The following is a 6,969-nucleotide window of genomic DNA, read 5'->3' as shown; positions in this document are numbered from 1 at the left end:
AAATTATTTCTAGTTTCTAGATAAATTCTAGTGTAGACAAAAAGTAACTTACTTATTATAAATGTGTAAGTATGTGGTATATGCATGAAATAGGCATGGAGCGCTATGAACGAAAAGGAAAACAAAAATAACAAACGCCAAACAATATTATTTTTAAGTTATTATAGTTTATTTATTAAATTATTAATTTAAAATCAATAGATTTGTATGATATCAAGTTCCCTGGCAACAACTGTTGTATCTTCAAATTTAAATTGTCTTGGATTGACTGTAAATAATAATAATGATAATGGGCCAGTAACATTAACCAACAACAGTCGAAGATAAAATAACTCAGTGTGTCTTGGATTAACTGTAAATAAGCGTTCGATTTAAATAAATTGAGGCATGCATCAACTGGTGAAACTTGCTTGCGGGGCATCCATTTTTTTGTTTGAGCCCATGTGAAATAGCGTGGTTCTTGTAAATAGAGTAATGTTCTTGCAAATGCACCAAAATCATCCGTACTATTACACAATTCAAAAAATGCAGTGAGTGTAGATTTAGGTGGATTTGTACTACGATCAATCACTGTCTCGTTCGTGAAAAATACACGCTGACCGTTTTCAAGATTGACGGCTAACTGAACAGCTGCTGGATTCCGTTCATTAATTAGAAAACCGAAGATACGCCAAGCAGCTTCATTGGAGCTGATGTACCGACCAATTTGGTAGAGCGTAATTTCACCGTTTTTGTTCATTGGAGGAGCATTTACATTTGTATTTTCTACTCTAAACACAGCCATATCACTGCCTTTATGGACATACTTATATATTTGATGCTCTTCACAGAACTGCAAAACTCAACATTTATATGAGCATTGTATGTTTTGCTTAGCAGAGGCGAATACGGCACCACCCGCCATTGTCCCCCATTATCGGGATTTCTTCGACGATATATTGGATATCCGTCGGTATTTGTTATAGTATCATTAGTGAAATTTTTAGAAAAATTTTTAGTACATTTTCCATCTGCCATGCAAAGCGAAGACGAAGAACGAAGTGGATGTAAATGCTCGATGTACTTATTGGCGTAGTTACATAAAATATTAAGAAAAAATTTTTCTGTTTCAAAAATATAAACAAAATTTATGTCAAAAAAATAAAAAATTTTTTGTTAAAGCAATAAGAATATTTTTGCTGGGTAGGGATACCCTAATCACTTAAGCGGTATGAAAAATAGATAGTAGCCGATTCTCAGACCTACTGAATATGCATATAAAATTTGGTAAAAATCGGTAAAGCCGTTTCGGAGGAGTACGGTAACTAACATTGTGACAATGTTAATTTTATATATAAGATAATAAAAACTTTCATTTTAATGAGCAAAATCAACATGTAAAAAGAATTGTGCAGTTGTGACTGTTTATTTAAATAAAAAATTTAAAATACATTTGGCTCAAGAACAGGAGCAAGAAATTCTGCAACAGAGGGTCAATCGAAGAAACTTGCGAAACGCTGCAAATCCACTTGAGTTGCCTGATTCTTTGTAAGTACAAATGTAAATTTAATTTGGTTTTAAAATAAACGTTTTTTTAATTATTGATTTCAGAAATGTTACAGAATGAATAAACCAGCATTTATTTACCTGTTAGAGGAACTTACTGCAAAGAAGCAATTTGCAGTTTCTTCAATTGTGAAATTGAGCGGTTGTTTGCGTTTCTTTGCTGAAAGAGCTTATCAGACAGGTTTTAGGAAAGACCACAATATCGCCCTATCTCAGCCTATTTTCAGTGCTTTCTGAAGTTGTAAATATTTTTGGAACTAACTTATGTCCAAAATGGATGAAGGTTCCAAAGACATCTGAGGAAAAAAGGAAAATAGCTTTAGCATTTTATGTTAAGCATAACATTCCAGGTGTTGCAGGATGCGTAGATGGAACGCATGTTCGAATTATTGCTCCGAAACAAAATAGGTATTTTTTAAGTTAAGTTGATGTAATATAGTTTTGGAGTTAGTTAAAAGTGAATTTTTGCAGCTTTATGATAATGAGTAAAAAATTCGTTATGTTGATGCCTCTTATTCTGGTGCCAACCATGACGCCTTTTCTTGAAACACAAGCGATCTGTGACAGCACTTCGAACAAGAGTATTTGCGTGGTGTAGCTAACTTCTAGTTGTTAAGTGAGATTTATTTAATGTAACAAAACTTAAAAGCCAAATGAAAAAATAGATTTTATTTTACTAGGCGATGCAGGATATCCCTTAGAGCCGTGGCTCTTGTCGCCTAATAGACTTCCTCAGGAAGGTTCGCAGCAAATGAGTTTTAATAACATTCACTTCAAGTGCCGAAATATTATTGAACGCACTAATGGCTTGCTGAAAAATAGATGGAAACGTCTTCTTGGTGCTGGAGAGATGCATTACACTCCAGAAAAAACCGCAAAATTTATAAATGTTTGCAGTACCAATTGCAGTACTGATGAAAATGTTTTTTCTGACTGCAGTACTTTTACTGACGAAGATTTTTTCTTGAATTATCATCACATTATTTGTCTGTAATACAAAATATAAGAAATAATATAAAGAATAGTTTATAAGTCAATAATTAAAAACTTTTATTATATTCATATTAATTTTTTTTATATTTTTTTAATATGTACATTTTTTTTCTAAAAAACTAACAATAAATCTTGTTTATTATTTCAAATTTTTATTCTTTGTATATTTAAGTTCCTCTATTTTCAAAAGTCGACGGTTTGTTTGGATTTGGTTTTCTAGTTTGGGCAACCATATCCCAGAAGTCAGAAAACAGTTAATATATAAAAAACTTTGAATCCAATACTCTAATAAACACAATTACTTGAAAAAAATCGAAATTAGTTTAATTATATTATTTATTCAAAAAGTTTGTGTAAAATTGGTTAATAGATGGCACACCATTTTAAGTTAAATTCGCTGAAAAATTAAAATGGCACTGAAAAATTAAACTTACTTTTAAGTTAATCGACCAAGGTATAAATATGAAAGTATAAAAGGTGACCCCATCTCTTGGGGCTGATTTTTATTTCTCATTTTTCATACAAATCACATCATTTACACATAAAAGTTGAATGTAGATAGTTAATTAATTCAATTTTCTAACCAGTTATCCCAGTCATCATCGTTTGCAAAGTTAAGCAAGTATTCGTTCAGTACACGGTGATTTCTTTCAACCGTACCTATAGTTTCATGATGGTAAGGTGTGGAGAATGTTTGTTTTATCTGTAACAATTCTGTGATATTTGACATGAGCTCATTCGTGAACTCTGTACCTCTGTCTGACTTTAGTATTTTAAATGTTCCATATTTCAATATCAATTGTTCAACAAGTGTCTTGGCAATTGTTTTCGCTTCTTTGTTAACCATTGGATATGTGACGATAAATCTTGTAAGTTCACATTGCATGGTTAAAATGTATCTAAAACCATTTGATAGTCGCAAAGGTCCTACTGTGTCTATTTCGACTGTTTCGAATGATGTATTTGGAGTAGCAGTTAATTGTAATTCTTCCTTTGTGTGCCTTATTTGTTTATTTCGTTGACATTTCTCGCAAGTAGTTATATATTTGTATACCATTTGTTTCATTTTACGCCATGTATATTTCTGTTTTAATCTTAATAAAGTTTTTCTTATTCCTTGGTGTCCACCGAGAGGAGTGTTGTGATATTCCTCTATAAGTCTGTATTGCTTCATGCTATCGGATATGTGTTCCGGGGCTTCATATAATAATATTTTGAGACGATTACCAGCTGGTTTATTTTGTTGTATTTGGTTAACCATTTTTTTAAAATTTTCTTTTTCATTAGTTTTGAATATTATATCATTTTCATCTAGCGCTAGTTCATAAATTCTTAAATTTTCAATGTCTGCAATGAGTTTCACCATCGAAATCGGCTTCGTAGGTTCTTCGCTCATTACCACGGTTACATCGTTTTTCGTAACGTGTATGGTACCTTTTTTAAATTGCTTTTTAAGCTTATCATTGTTTACAAATTGTAATCTATTCACTCTGCGTATATCACTAATGGATGTACAATTCCAACAATAGAGTTGATCCTGCTCAATTGGCTTTGTAACTCCTTTAATGTTATCCGTAGTTTGTGCAATTTTTGTTTTACTTCTTGTAGCTACGCATATCTTTTTCATATCTTCTTTCTTCAAATGTCTCAATAATTCGTCTTCATTTGGAAGGTCTAGCTTCCTAGTGGACTTGGCGTCATCTTGTTTTGGTATAAGATTTGTGAGTGTTTGTGTATCTATTTTTATGCGTGATAGTGCATCCGCATCGGTATTGATTTTTCCTTTCTTGTATATAATCCCAAAATCGTAGTCCGAAAGATCTACTCGAATTCTAGTCATCTTTGAAGATGGATTCTTATGTACAAATAATGAGATTAAAGGTCTATGGTCCGTAACAACATAGAATCTTTTTCCATATTAATGTTGTGATGTTTTAGGCTGTTACCAAATATTATGATGTCGTCAACGTATAAAAATGCTTCAGTTTCTAGACCTGTTAATGCTAATGTTAGCATTCTCTGGAAACTATTTGAAGAAATTTTTAAGCCAAATGGTAGTCTCTTGAACTCATAATGGCCATCATTTGTTGAAAATGCTGTTTTAGGTCTTGAATTGACATCTATGGGTATTTGGTGAAAAGAGCTGGTCATATCCAGAGTGGAAAAATATCTAGCTCTACCTAATTTATCTAACACATCCTCTAAGCGGGTCAAGGGAAACTTATCATTAACGATTTTCTCGTTAAGTTTTCTGAAATCTATTACTAAACGCCAATTTTTACTGTCGCTTGTTGATTTTTTAGGCACTAAAAGTATAGGTGAATTATATGGGCTTCTTGATGGTTGTATTATGTCATCTTCAAGTAATTTTTTTACTTGAGATTTGATGTCATCGTTATGGCAATGAGGTAACCTATAGTTTTTTATATAAGTTGGGATATTATCCACAGTTGAAATTTTTTCTGTATAGAAATTATTTGTAGAAAGTTGTTCTTCATCTAAATGAAAAATATGTTGGTATTTGGATATTATGGGCAATATCGTTCTAGTGTCGTCATCATCACTTAATTGTAGTTTATCTAAAATTTTGTGTAGTCTATTATTGTTAATATTTCTATTGTTCGTTTGCAAGATATTATAATACTGTAAGGGTTGTGACTTCAGCTGTAATTTATTTATAGTAACATTGTGATTATTAGTATTCACAATTCTTATGTGGCAATTGCCTTTCGCTGGCACAATTGTATTAGCCATGAAGACACCTTTACTGATTTCTTTGTTGAACAAAACAGTATCTTCATCAAAATGTACATCTACTGGTAAGACACGTTCCGTTCTAGCTTCAATAGTAATTGGTTTGCATACTATTGGGATTTCTGCTTGTTTATTGCCTGACTGTATCGTTAGAGTAAAAGAATAATAGTCGATGACTCCAAAATACCGTCTACCTCGATTGGAAAATCGTCTGTTACCACTGCGAAAGTTTGCGTTATCCATATTCCTTCGAAAAGTAAGCTTAATTTTGATGTTCCTAGGGATAGTACGTGTTCACTCGTTATACCTGTTAGTTTGTATGTGTAGTCAGAGTTATAGTCAACGTTAAGGTTTTTTATAATAGACACTTCGGCACCAGTATCTATTAATAATCTTATAATTATGTTTAATTCAGAACAGAAAATTGAAACATAGTTAGACAGGGTCTGGTTTAGAATTTTTACAGTATTTAATTTCGAACCAGTGGATGGTTCTCCAATTCCATCTCTGGTTGCTCGTAGTTTTCCTGAGCGTTAGTTATACGCACACGCCTATTTGGTATATTACGATTATTTGATGCGCTTCCATTATTGTACCGGTTGTTGTTTGCACGGTTCGCGTTTGCATTGTAATTGCTTTGGTTTCTAGTATTTTGATATCTATGGTTTCCATTCCAGTTTGAGTGTGTATTACTAATATTTCCGTTATTAAAATTTCCTTTATTTCCGTTATATCGATTACCATTAGTATGGTAATTCCTTCGATTTGAATTATTGTTACCGGGATGTCGGTAATTAGGAAATCTATTAAATGTTAAGTTATAGGCTAATAAATGTTGTTGCTGAGTAGGTATATCCATATTCTCTGCAAATAGCCTAGCCTTATTGAAGCTTGTCGGTTGTGCAGCTTGCACAGTTTGGAAATATAAATGGTTTAAACCTTTTTTGTACGCTAACAATGCGTTATCATCATTACATTGGACAATTGCTATACCCTCTGGTGAGCATTTGTCGTAGTTTCTCTTTAGCAACGACGCATTGTTGAGTTTTGATAAAATATCAGACATTTTATCACCATAGTCTTTTATATTTGAATTACCTTGTTTTGTGTCATTTAGTTTTTGTAAGAGTTTAGGGACTGTATCTTCTGATACAAAATTTTCTCTTAGATTATCAATGAGTTCTTTAATAGATTGTGGAAAACCAATGGGACTAACTCTAATACGTACGTTGTGCTGTAGTTTGCATTCAACTATGTATTCGATAAAATAGCTTTTATCTGCTTCCCGTAATTTATTGTAACTGTCTTTTAACCTAAATATGAATCCGTTTAGCTCAGACACTTTTCCAGTGAATATTGGAAGGTATTTTTCCAAAGCTTCAGTATTTAATGGTTGATTAGTCATTGTAGTATTTGGGGTAATTGTATTTGTATTATTAGTATTTGGTGTATTTGTATGGTCAACGTTGTTCTGGTTATTCATTTTGGATAGATAATTTTTTGCTGAATTGTATTTATCGACAAAAGTCTCTATCAAGGTGTTAATCTTTTCTATTTCTACTGTTTTGTATATAGCACTAACTTTACTATGAATATAGTCTAGACGCTTGATTTTTTCTGTTATAGTGGCTGTCGTATAGCCTCTATTTGATGATTTCTTTGCGTTTTTAAGGATTA

The 6,969-nt window shown here is 32.2% G+C and overlaps 1 long non-coding RNA gene across 2 annotated transcripts; it reads left to right on the top strand.

Annotated features, from left to right (window-relative positions):
* The first annotated feature begins 1,332 nt into the window (after nucleotides 1–1,332).
* On the top strand, nucleotides 1,333–2,514 carry LOC119673461. 2 transcript variants are annotated; one of them, XR_005252053.1, is made up of 4 exons: nucleotides 1,333–1,527; nucleotides 1,591–1,953; nucleotides 2,017–2,161; nucleotides 2,226–2,514. It is a non-coding gene; the product is annotated as an uncharacterized LOC119673461 (long non-coding RNA). The 2 variants fall into 2 exon arrangements; XR_005252054.1 differs by having other exon boundaries at nucleotides 2,211–2,514.
* The last annotated feature ends 4,455 nt before the right edge of the window (nucleotides 2,515–6,969 follow it).

Source organism: Teleopsis dalmanni, chromosome 1 (genome assembly GCF_002237135.1).
Source record: "Teleopsis dalmanni isolate 2A chromosome 1, ASM223713v2, whole genome shotgun sequence".
NCBI lineage: Eukaryota > Metazoa > Arthropoda > Insecta > Diptera > Diopsidae > Teleopsis > Teleopsis dalmanni.
Note: the sequence above shows the minus strand (reverse complement) of the source record. Positions and strands in the feature narration are given on the sequence as shown.